At 41.1% G+C, this 13430-nt stretch overlaps 1 protein-coding gene across 2 annotated transcripts in view; it reads left to right on the top strand.

The window, feature by feature from the left end:
- LOC128694295 (histone-lysine N-methyltransferase 2B-like) overlaps window positions 1-13430 on the top strand; it is a 124895-nt gene that overhangs the window by 32616 nt on the left and 78849 nt on the right. The gene's annotated exons all lie outside the window — the stretch shown is intronic.

The following is a 13430-nucleotide window of genomic DNA, read 5'->3' as shown; positions in this document are numbered from 1 at the left end:
TGCCTGCGTAATTACGTAAGTTATCCATTAAACTTCTTACTTTTGATGTCACTACCCTCAGAAAAAGATTCTCTACCATTTCAGATTGTTTTTTTTAAAGTGAACACTGGTAGTAATATTAATTTTTAAGATCTGAACAGTGAAAGGGTTAATAACGCTGAGCTCACATTTAAAAACAAAAAATTTCTGTTATGGTAGAGAGAGTACCTTTTCAGAATAACGGTAGATAAGCTACCTCCAGCAAATGTAAGGTTATAAAGATTATAGAAGGAGCCAGAAGACCAGACAACAGGGTACAGACTCTGGGACAGAGAATGCAGCTCTGATGCAAGCTGGTGTGGAAATCGACTAATTCGGAAATTGAGCAATTTTTTCGGCCAAACCCCCCCCCCCCCCCCCCCGGATTTCGTGCATCCGCGTGGCAATCGTTGGTACCAGACACATGCATTATGAGGCAGCATCGCTTTGTTTTTCAGTGAGTGAACATTATCCTTTGAGGTCATAGGAAACAATTTGTAATAATTCATTGTTTTTTGCACTTGTTTATTCTGTGTGACTGCTAAATAAGCCACCAAAGGCCCAAAGAAAGCTGCTAGTGCCAGCCCGTTGATAAAGGTGAGAAACATGATAGAATTCAAGAAAAAACTTGTAACAAAGTACCAAAGTGGAGGAGGGAGAATGTGCCCTCTTCAGTGACTCTATGATATGTGCGATACTAAAGCAGCCGGAGTCGATAAAGGCTATAGCGCCAGGCAGCAATGAAATGTAGCATGAACAGTGTAGCAAGTAAGTTAAGCAATTAAGCGATAGAAAAAGGATGAAACGAAGCTAACTCCTCCAGTGTTATTGGAGGTATATAGGGCCACTGACAAACATACGCTGCCCTGCCCATCTTTCACCACCCTGAACCAATGCCAGCTCCTCCAAGGTACAGTAAGTGTAAATTTGTTTTTTCTTTTTTTTACGACAAACTGACCGTATCCCACCAAGGCAGGGTGGCCCAAAAAGAAAAACAAAAGTTTCTCTTTTTAAATTTAGTAATTTATACAAAAGAAGGGGTTACTAGCCCCTTGCCCCCAGCATTTTAGTCACCTCTTACAACACGCATGGCTTATGGAGGAAGAATTCTGTTCCGCTTCCCCATGGAGATAAGAGAAAATAAACAAGAATAAGAACTAGAAAGAAAATAGCAGAAAATCCAGAGGGGTGTGTATATTATATATATGCTTGTACATGTATGTGTAGTGTTTACCTGGAGAGAGTTCCGGGGGTCAACGCCCCCATGGCCCGGTCTGTGACCAGGCCTCAGTGTGACCTAAGTGTAAGTAGAAGTAGCAAGATGTACCTGAAATCTTGCATGTTTATGAGACAGAAAAAAGGACACCAGCAATCCTACCATCATGTAAAACAATTACAGGCTTTCGTTGTACACTCATTTGGCAGGACGGTAGTACCTCCCTGGGTGGTTGCTGTCTACCAACCTACTAACTAGGATAGGTGTAAATATTTCTTATTTCTTCTTTCTTTCTCTCAACACACCGGCCGTATCCCACCAAGGCAGGGTGGCCCAAAAGATAAAACGAAAGTTTCTCCTTTTACATTTAGTAATATATACAGGAGAAGAGGTTACTAGCTCCTTGCTCCCGGCATTTTAGTCGCCTCTTACAACACGCATGGCTTACAGAGGAAGAATTCTATTCCACTTCCCCATGGAGATAAGAGGAAATAAACAAGAATAAGAACTAGAAGAAAACCCAGAGGGGTGTGTATATAGTATATGCTTGTACATGTATGTGTAGTGTGACCTAAGTGTAAGTAGAAGTAGCAAGACGTACCTGAAACCTTGCATATTTGAGACAGAAAAGTGGACACCAGCAATCCTACCATCATGTAAAACAATTACAGGCTTTCGTTTTACACTCACTTGGCAGGACGGTAGTACCTCCCTGGGTGGTTGCTGTCTACCAACCTACTACCTAGGGTAGGTGTAAATATTTCTTATTTATAAAGTATAAATATTTCTTATTTATAAATTATGTACATTGTGTGGATAGTGTTGGGTCCAGGCTTCTGCTGCCACCTCCACTACCATTAATATGTACGGCTTCTCTCAGTGGCCCTTATAAACCCAACAATAACACCACCACCACTTACTCCTCACATACAAAATTACATATTTTGTTCATTCTAGAGTATATATCATGTTTCTGTGTTATTGATATTGTTTATTATGTCATATTAGATGAATTGTGATAGATAAATAAGCCTTGGAATATAGTTATTCTCTATAAAATGTATTTTTTTTTATACTTTTGGGTGTCTGAAACGGATTAATTGGATTTACATTATTTCTTATGAGGAAAATGATTTCAGCTTTCATGAATTTTACATTTTGTCAGACTCGCTGGAACGGATTAGTCATGAAAAGGGAGAGTCCACTGTAATAATCACTTGGGCACATTAAATGTCTTATTTTAGGTTTATATAGACATTTTCATTAACCCATCAATATTTTCTTCAGAATTATATAAGAAACACGTTACATAGTATTTAACTCTTTAACTGTTTACGCTGTATAAATACGTCTTACACACCACTGTTTCTGACGTATCAATACACATAAATTCTAGCGGCTTCAAATCAAGCAGGAGAAAACTGGTAGGCCCACATGTGAGAGAATGGGTCTCCATAGTCAGTGTGCACTATATAAAAAAAATCGGGGATCCAGTGGTGCATTGTGGGAATACCATTTCAGTTGTCCTTTTTCAGCATGCCTAGCGGTAAGAAATATGTGATTCCCCAGCAAATCTGGGACTCTTCTCTTCCCAAGTGATGCTCTAACACAGATGGAAGTGTCAGTGAAGATCAATTTCATGGTTTTGAGGAGTTTGAGACCAAAAGCAATGCCCAGTATACCAGAAGAATGGAGGAGGAGGAGGAAGAAGAGGAGGAGGAGGAAGAGGAGGAGGAGGAAGAGGAGGAGGAGGAAGAAGAGAAGGAAGAATAATAATATGTTCCCTTGAAGCATGGAAAACAGTTCACCCATGACAGTGACAAGATAAGGTGAGATAACATCTGATAAGAGCTGATGTTTGATGAGGGTAAAGGAGGGTGGAGAGAGGGGGCAGCTGATAAGAAAAGATTAGATGACCATCCCCCTCCCTCTGTTTTTGCTGGTACACAAACATTTGTCTGTCTGTCTATTTGTCTGTCTGCCAAGCTCCCTGTCTATCCGTCTAGCTCTCTGTCTCAGAGAGAGCCACAAGACTGCGTCATCACGTTTACTCACATCTTCAAGCAGAGTATAGCACTTTGTCTGGATTTCTTGAGTTATCCTAGGTAATTTACACTATGTATACTTGTATTTATGTGTACCTGTGAGACAGAGATGGACAGATTGAAAGAGATAGAATGAGGGAGAAAGGTAATTAGAATGGAGGGGAAGCAGCATCCGATCCCATTGTTTTGACAGGCAGTAGGGGGAGTGAGCAATGAGACAATATGTCATTTTGACAGCTGCCGACTCCTGACTCAAAACAATTATAAGCCACACACTCACACACAAGAAAAGCTTGCTGAATGGAGATAATAGCAGTTATATGAAAGTAGTGACTATATATGTGTATATATATTATAGAAACCAGAAGCAAGAAGGGAAGGCAGGAATGAAGGAAGGACAGATAAAGGAATGTAGGAAGAGAGGTAGGAAAGGAATACAGGAAAGGAATGAAGGAAAGGAATGCAGGAAAGTAGGAAGGAAGGAATGATGACACACAACCATTTACCTAGGATAACTACATAACAGGAAAGTGGGTGCGGGAGGGAAGAGGAGCGATTGGTGGAATGATGATGTAAAGAGAGTAGTAAGGGAGAAAAAGTTAGCATATGAGAAGTTTTTACAAAGTAGAAGTGATGCAAGGAGGGAAGAGTATATGGAGAAAAAGAGAGAGGTTAAGAGAGTGGTGAAGCAATGTAAAAAGAGAGCAAATGAGAGAGTGGGTGAGATGTTATCAACAAATTTTGTTGAAAACAAAAAAAAGTTTTGGAGTGAGATTAACAAGTTAAGGAAGCCTAGAGAACAAATGGATTTGTCAGTTAAAAATAGGAGAGGAGAGTTATTAAATGGAGAGTTAGAGGTATTGGGAAGATGGAGGGAATATTTTGAGGAATTGTTAAATGTTGATGAAGATAGGGAAGCTGTGATTTCGTGTATAGGGCAAGGAGGAATAACATCTTGCAGGAGTGAGGAAGAGCCAGTTGTGAGTGTGGAGGAAGTTCGTGAGGCAGTAGGTAAAATGAAAGGGGGTATGGCAGCCGGGATTGATGGGATAAAGATAGAAATGATAAAAGCAGGTGGGGATATAGTTTTGGAGTGGTTGGTGCAATTATTTAATAAATGTATGGAAGAGGGTAAGGTACCTAGGGATTGGCAGAGAGCATGCATAGTTCCTTTGTATAAAGGCAAAGGGGATAAAAGAGAGTGCGAAAATTATAGGGGGATAAGTCTGTTGAGTATACCTGGTAAAGTGTATGGTAGAGTTATTATTGAAAGAATTAAGAGTAAGACGAAGAATAGGATAGCAGGTGAACAAGGAGGCTTTAGGAAAGGTAGGGGGTGTGTGGACCAGGTGTTTACAGTGAAACATATAAGTGAACAGTATTTAGATAAGGCTAAAGAGGTCTTTGTGGCATTTATGGATTTGGAAAAGGCGTATGACAGGGTGGATAGGGGGGCATTGTGGCAGATGTTGCAGGTGTATGGTGTAGGAGGTAGGTTACTGAAAGCAGTGAAGAGTTTTTACGAGGATAGTGAGGCTCAAGTTAGAGTATGTAGGAAAGAGGGAAATTATTTCCCAGTAAAAGTAGGCCTTAGACAAGGATGTGTGATGTCACCGTGGTTGTTTAATATATTTATAGATGGGGTTGTAAGAGAAGTGAATGCGAGGGTCTTGGCAAGAGGCGTGGAGTTAAAAGATAAAGAATCACACATAAAGTGGGAGTTGTCACAGTTGCTCTTTGCTGATGACACTGTGCTCTTGGGAGATTCTGAAGAGAAGTTGCAGAGATTGGTGGATGAATTTGGTAGGGTGTGCAAAAGAAGAAAATTAAAGGTGAATACAGGAAAGAGTAAGGTTATGAGGATAACAAAAAGATTAGGTGATGAAAGATTGGATATCAGATTGGAGGGAGAGAGTATGGAGGAGGTGAATGTATTCAGATATTTGGGAGTGGACGTGTCAGCGGATGGGTCTATGAAAGATGAAGTGAATCATAGAATTGATGAGGGGAAAAGGGTGAGTGGTGCACTTAGGAGTCTGTGGAGACAAAGAACTTTGTCCTTGGAGGCAAAGAGGGGAATGTATGATAGTATAGTTTTACCAATGCTCTTATATGGGTGTGAAGCATGGGTGATGAATGTTGCAGCGAGGAGAAGGCTGGAGGCAGTGGAGATGTCATGTCTGAGGGCAATGTGTGGTGTGAATATAATGCAGAGAATTCGTAGTTTGGAAGTTAGGAGGACGTGCGGGATTGCCAAAACTGTTGTCCAGAGGGCTGAGGAAGGGTTGTTGAGGTGGTTCGGACATGTAGAGAGAATGGAGCGAAACAGAATGACTTCAAGAGTGTATCAGTCTGTAGTGGAAGGAAGGCGGGGTAGGGGTCGGCCTAAGAAAGGTTGGAGGGAGGGGGTAAAGGAGGTTTTGTGTGCGAGGGGCTTGGACTTCCAGCAGGCATGCGTGAGCGTGTTTGATAGGAGTGAATGGAGACAAATGGTTTTTAATACTTGACGTGCTGTTGGAGTGTGAGCAAAGTAACATTTATGAAGGGGTTCAGGGAAACCGGCAGGCCGGACTTGAGTCCTGGAGATGGGAAGTACAGTGCCTGCACTCTGAAGGAGGGGTGTTAATGTTGCAGTTTAAAAACTGTAGTGTAAAGCACCCTTCTGGCAAGACAGTGATGGAGTGAATGATGGTGAAAGTTTTTCTTTTTTGGGCCACCCTGCCTCGGTGGGATACAGCCAGTGTGTTGAAAGAAAGAACTTCATAACACAACTGCCTGCTAATACTTTGAAGAAAACTGCTCAGACGAGGTGTTTTGTCTTTGCACATAAAAAAAAAAGTCCACAAAAATGCGCACACACTGGTTTTATGTGTGAGAGTGTAAAACACCATTGTGTATGAAAACATGTTTCACAGAGTTCCACAAGCTGCAGAACTTCTAGCAATATGTTCCGTGACTGTACATTGGTATATATATTATAGAACAATAGTAATGAACATTTTTTTGTATTGTTTGTTTTTGTAAACAAGTTTTGTAAACAATATATTGATAATTATGTTTGTGTGCTTATTGTGTTGTATACAACGAGTGTATATATGTACATTGCACCTTACTTTGGTCTCAATGGCGCATAAGTTATGTGAAAAAATAAAATAGTGAAAAAACAAAGAACCTTCAAATACAAGTAAACTAAAGTTTACCACTGCTGTTGCCATACGCGGCTCATTTTCTGCAAACTTCACAGCTCTATATCTCGGTAAGTACTGATGGCAAATTTGTTTTTTTGGACTAAAACGCTCAGAAAAATAATCTTAACATTTTCATAAGAAATAATTTTTTTTTTTTTTTTAATATTTTGCGACATAGAATGACAGTTTCAGAAAGGGGCCTGCGACAGTCAAAGGGTTAAAAACATGGAATGTTTATATGGGATGTATGTTTAATAATAATCACTCTTGGGCACATTAAATGTCTTATTTTAGGTTAATATAGACATTTTCATTAATTCATCTATGATATTTTCTTCAGAATTATATAAGAAACACCTTACATAGCATATAAACATAGTACAGTGGAACCTCAAATTTAGAACTTAATCCGTTCCAGGAGTTAGTTCTAAATTCAAAAAGTCTGAAAATCGAAGCAATATTTCCCACAAGAATTAATGGAAATACAATTAATCCGTTCCAGAAACCTAAAAATATTCACAAAAAATACTTTTTATAGAGATTAATTACAGTTTTACATACACACAACAAATACTATAGTGTTCAATTATGTATATAAATATAAAATAACATTTTTCCTTACCTTTATTGAAGATTGGTGATGGCATCTGGAAGATAGGGAGGAGGAGAGAGGGAGTTGGGGTTAGTGTTTGGAAGGAGAATCTCCCTCCATGAGGACTTCAGGTATCAAAGTCCTCTCTGGGTTACTTCTCTTCTGTCTTTTAATGCCACTAGGACCAGCTTGAGGGTCACTGGACCCCTGTCTCACAAAATAACTGCCTACAGTCCTCTGTTTCTGTCTCAAAATAATTGTCCACAGTCCTCTGTACATCCTGGCAAGCTCAACAAGTCTCACACCATTCTCATACTTCTTTATTATTTTCTTCTTCACATCTATGGTGTTTCTCACTTCCTTTACCACAGGGGTACCACTAGCAAGTTTCTTTGGGCTCATGGTAGCTTATTTCACAGTCCCACAAGCACTAAACACAATGAAATAATCGTAAAATGTTTGAATGAGAGCACAGGTTAGTGTTCACTCAAGCATAAACAAAGCCAGACTGGCTCACGTCGCCTGTGCGGGGACGCGGACAGGTCCGGTACCCGGCGATCTAAAAATAAGGGCGCGTTCGAGAATAGGGACAAAGTTGGTTCAAAAAAAGGGTTCTATTTTTGAAACGTTTGATATGTGATACGTTCGAATTTTGAGGTTCCACTGTATATAAACATGCAATGTTTATATGCTATCGAGTGGTGAGTCGGGCAGAGGGTAAACATTGCGTTTTCTCTGGTCGAGCGTTAGAAAAAATTGTGAATCTGGCGTCTGGTTTAGTCACCACCCTTAATACGCATTTGTTTACAATTCTTGGCATGAATTATTCATTGCACTTCTCCCTTTGTTTATGATGGCATCTAAAGGTAGTTGTTAGAATCAATTAAACTCAGTGAACATGGTATGTCAAGTACTAATAATATGACTGTGTTCTGCAGTGTAGGTAGCCAGTAGGTGTAGCCCAGAGGGACTACATACGTGTACCTACATCTGCTGGTCATAGACCCATCTCCTGACAAGTCCACTTCCAAATATCTGAATTCAATCACTTCCTCAATACTCCCTCTCTCTGATCTGATATCCAATCTTTCATTACTTAAATTTTTTATCCTCATCAACTTGCTCTTTCCAATGTTCACTTTTAATTTCCTTCTTTTACATACCATCCCAAATTCATCCACCAACTTCTGCAACTTCTCTTCAGAATCTCCCAAAAGCACAGTGTCATCAGCAAAAAGCAACTGTGATATCTCCCACTGTGTGTTCGAGTCGTCTTTATCCTTTAATCCCACACCTCTTGCTAACACACGAGCATTCACTTCTCTACCAACCCCATCTATAAATATACAGTGGACCCTCTTTTTATATGATAAATCCGTTCCAGAGAGTCTGACGAAACCCAAAAATCATTTAAACCAAAATCACTTTCCCCATAAGAAATAATGTAAATCCAATTAATCCATTCCAGACACCCAAAAGTGTTAACAAAAAATAATTTTTTAGAGATTAAATATAGATTTACATACAGAAAACAATGATAAATCAATATAAACCTTTAATAAAATGTGTAAATGAACATTTAGCATAACACTTACCTTTATTGAAGATTCTTGTTGATGTATAGAAGACGGGGAGGAGGGGTGAGGGAAGACCGATTATTGTTTGGAAGGGGAATCCCATTCCATAAAGACTTCAGGAACCAAGTGCTTATCTGGGGTTACTTCCCTTCTTTGTTTTTTAATGGCACTAGGACCAGCTTGAGTCACTGGACCCCTGTCGCACAAATTTTTTTTCCAGAGCTCTGTTTCTGGCGTCTCTTCAAAATTTTCCCAGAATAGGACAAGGCATTGTCATTGAACATGTTGCAGACATGGCCTGCAACAGCTTTGTTAGGGTGATGTTCCTCCACAAATGTTTGCAACTCACTCCACTTTGCACAAATGTCCTTAATCACTGAAGAAGGCACCTTCTTCCCTCCCTCTTCCTCCTCCTCCTCCTCCTCTGAAGCAGTTTCCTTAGCTGTGGTCTGTTGCTGTTCCAGATGAAGGTCTTGCATCTGTTCAGTGGTTAGCTCTTCACTGTGGTCCTCCACCAACTCTTCCACATCCTTGCCACTCACATCCAACCCCATGGAATTACCCAATGCCACAATAGATTCCACAACAGGCAGAGGGATCTCAGGGTCAGCCCCCAAATCCTTCAAAATTCTTCTCTTGGACATTCTGGCTACAATTTTCTCCAAGCAGAGTCTATCATCCTGGAAGTCACTCCCTGCCAAGCCTTATCTATAAGGGTTAAGCAGTGGAGGATATTGAAGTGATCCCTCCAGAACTCTTTTAGGGTCAATTCAGGACATGTCAAAGCATCTTTTAAACACTGCTTTGGAGTCGAGATGTTTGAAGCTTGAAATGATCTGCTGGTCCATAGGCTGGATGAGAGGAGTGGTATTAGGGGGCAAGAACTTCACTCTTCCAACAATTGGTCATCCAAGTCTGGAGGATGAGCAGGAGCATAGTCCATTACCAGGAGGCACTTGAGTGGTAACTGATTATCCAAGAGGTATTTCTTCACCCTCGGGCCAAACACTTCATTGAACCAATCAAGGAAAATTTGCCTCGGGACCCATGCCTTATTGTTAGCCTTCCACATCATGCACAATTTAGTCTTGACAACACTGTTTTCCTTGAACACACTGGGATTTTCAGAGTGATACACCAGTAAAGGCTTCACTTTGAAATCCCCACTAGCATTACCACAGAACAAGAGAGTTTATCTGTCTTTCATAGGATTGTGTCCTGGCAGTGACTTTTTCTTCTGCGTGATTTAGGTCCTCTTTGGCATTTGAGGTTGAGGTGGTTTGGACATTTAGACAAGAAGGAACAAAATAGAATGACTTGAAGAGCACATAAATCTGTAGCAGAAGGAAGGAGGGGTAGGGGTTGGCCTAGGAAAGGTTGGAGAGAAGGAGTAGCGGAGGTTTTGTGTGTGTGGTGGCTTGGACTTCCAGCAATATGCGTGTGTGTTAGATAGGAGTGAGTGGAGACAAATGGCTTTTAGGACTTGATGTGCTGTTGGAGTGTGAGCAGGGTAACATTTATGAAACCGGCAGGCCGGACTTGAGTCCTGGAGGTGGAGAGTACAGTGCCAGCACTCTGAAAGAGGTGTGTTGATAAGTTGCCGTTTTATAACTGTAGTTTAGGCATGCCTCTGGTAAGACAGTGATGGAGAGAATGATGATGGCATCTCTTCTTTTTTGGGTCACCCTACCTTTGTGGGAAATGGCCGATGTATTAGTAAAAAAACAAAAAATAAGAAACCAAAGTAGGCAAAATAATCTGATGCGTAAAATTGAATCCTGAATTCAGCTACCTATACCTCTAAGGAAAAACATTATTTTAATATGACATTATTGTAGCCAGCCTCCTTAGTGGACCGTGTCAAAATCCTAAATTATTAGACTCCAAAACAAAATGTGTTAAGTTCCTGTGCTACTGGTACCTTAAAATGCCCTCACAGACTTCATGGTGAATTTTAGGCCCTTTTTGGAAACCAGTAGTAAAAAAACAGCACAACCAATTTTGTTAACCATTAACCCTTTGACTGTTTCAGGCCCCTCTCTGAATAACAAAAAAGGCACAATACCGTGACTGGAACGATACACAAATAACCCGCACATAAAAGAGAGAAGCTTACGACGACGTTTCAGTCCGACTTGGACCATTGACAAAGTCACACTAACAGAGGTGGAGCAGGACGGCTATATATAGGCAGGAAGATGTGGTGGTAGTAGTAGTACAAGAGTTGTATATGATACCGACAAGATGAAATTAAGACACATGCACAACACCCGGGCATCCCCATCATAGACGTTTCGCCATCCAGCCAGCCACTGGATGGCGAAACGTCCACAACAAAGACAACCAGACGCCGCACATATGTCTCAATTTCATCAGTAGTTGTAGTAGTAGTAGAAGAAGAAGAGGTAGTAGTAGTGGTAGTGGTAGAAGTGGGAAAAGGACGAGCCAGTCAAATACAAAGGAAGGGGAACATTGCAAGAGAGCTAGATGCCCACAGAGGGAGAGCAAGCGCACAGAGGTGCGTGAAAGGGAAGTGGTGAAATAAATGAAGAAGGAACAGAAACACGAGACATGAGAGAGAAAGACAACCCAGAGGAGCAGAGGAAAGGGGAAGAGGAAGAAGTAACAGAATAAGAAAAAGAAAAAAATGAGGATTCAGGTTAAGTCACGGGTGTTCTGAAGTTTGGAGCATTTTACAATGTAGTGGGAGAGGAAGGCATCTACAGAGACGAAGCCAGGGCTAAGGTTCATACAAGGAAAGTTGTGTATTAGAGAGGATTCAACTAGACGGCGACTGTTCGAGTTGGAAGTAGGGAAGACAGTTCTAGCAGAAGACCAGTCAATAGGATGGCTATGATCTCTGACGTGACAGAAAAGAGCATTGTTAGTGTCGGCAAGCCTAACACTATTTTTGTGCTCCCTAAGTCTGTCAGAAAGAGATCGACCAGTTTCTCCGAAGTATTGAAGAGGACAGGAGGAGCAAGAAATAGAGTAGACACCAGGAACATCTGTAGAGGGAGGAGAGGTATGAACGAGATTAGTGCGAAGAGTGTTAGTCTGGCGGAAGGTAAGCTTGATGTCTAAGGGACGGAGAGAATTGTTGAGATTAGAAAGACGGAAATGTAGGGAAGGCAGAGGATAGAAGAGTTCTCATGGATAGAGAGTTTGGGAGAGAAGAAATTGCATTTAGCACATGAGAGGGCAGAGTCTATGAAATGGGAAGGGTAGCCAAGACGGGAGAACGAATTATGAAGAGTGGAAATTTCTGCTGGAAGGAACTGCGGATCACATGCGGAGGGCACGGAGAAAGAGCTAGATAAGAACACTTTTCTTGACAGGGGAAGCATGATAGGAAAAGTAGTGAATGTACATGCCACTGTGCATAGGTTTACGGTAAACGGAAAAGGAAAAACCTGTATCTGAGCGGTGGACATGGACATTAAGGAAAGGAAGCAAGGAATTAGATTCCCATTCAGCTTTGAACTTAATGGAAGGGGCAAGATTATTAAGAGCTTCAAGAAAAGGTTGGAAGAGACTGGAGTCATGAGGCCACAGAGCAAAGATGTCATCCATATAGTGGAGCCAGAGTGAAGGTTGCACATCGAGGGTAGGAAGAAGAACAGTCTCGAAGTATTCCATGTAAAGATTAGCAAGGACAGGAGAGAGAGGAGAGCCCAAAGCGACACCGAAGGTTTGAGAATAATATTTCCCTTGGAAGGAAAAGGAGTTAGTCCACACAGAGGCGGATCAGATCAAGAAAGACATCAGTGGGGATAGGGAGATGAAGAAACCCTTCATGGGCCTTCTCTCTAAGGAAATCAAGGACATCATCAAGGGGGACATTGGTGAAGAGGGACTCAACGTCAAGACTAAGCATCTTACAGGTTGGGAGAGAGCGAACCCGTTCAATGAAGTCTTGAGAGTGACGGAGGTGGGCAGGAGAAAAAGACCAAGAAAGGGAGTGAGGGTTTTGGCCAGCCAAGAAGCAAGAGAATAAGAGACAGAACCTCTAGAGGATATGATAGGACGAAGAGGAATATCAGGTTTATGAGTTTTGGGAAGGCCATAGAAATAGGGAAGAGAGGGACAGATGACACGAAACCGTTGAACAAGGTCAAAGTCAGGAGGACAGAGGTCGGAGGGAGTCCTTAGTTTTTTTGTTGAAAGTTCTCTTGATGCGATCAAGAGGGTTGGAAACGAGAGGAGTGTAGGTGCGTGAGTCAGAGAGCAAGACATCAGCTTTACGGAGGTAATCCTTGCGATCAAGGATAACTACCGAATTACCTTTGTCAGAAGATAGTATGACAATGTTAGTGTTGGTCCAAGTCGGACCGAAACGTCATCGTAAGCTTCTCTCTTTTATGTGCGGGTTATTTGTGTACCCCTCTCTGAAACTGTCATTCTATGTCGCCAAATATTCGAAACAAAAAATTATTTTTTCATATGAAAATGTTAGGAATATTTTTGTGAGTGTTTTAAGCCTAAAAAAATTTTTTTGCCATCAGTACTTACCGAGATATAGAGCCGCAAAGTTTGCAGAAAGTGACATGCGTATTGCAACAGCGGCGACTGCCGCCCACCCGGTATTCTTTTATTTACTCTAATTCAAAGGTTTCTTGCATTTTTCAATATTTTTCTGTTCTAGGTAACTTACGTGGCCTGTGAGACCAATGTAAGGTGCATTCTTCAAATGTACACTCATTGTTTACAACACAATAACAGAACAAACTTTATCACTATTAGTTTGTGTATACACTTTGTTTACACAAACAAACAATACGAAACAATGTTTAT

This window comes from Cherax quadricarinatus, chromosome 3, assembly GCF_038502225.1.
Source record: "Cherax quadricarinatus isolate ZL_2023a chromosome 3, ASM3850222v1, whole genome shotgun sequence".
Taxonomy (NCBI): Eukaryota; Metazoa; Arthropoda; class Malacostraca; order Decapoda; family Parastacidae; genus Cherax; species Cherax quadricarinatus.
The sequence above is the reverse complement of the archived record's forward strand: the minus strand, read 5'-3'. Positions and strand labels throughout refer to the sequence as shown.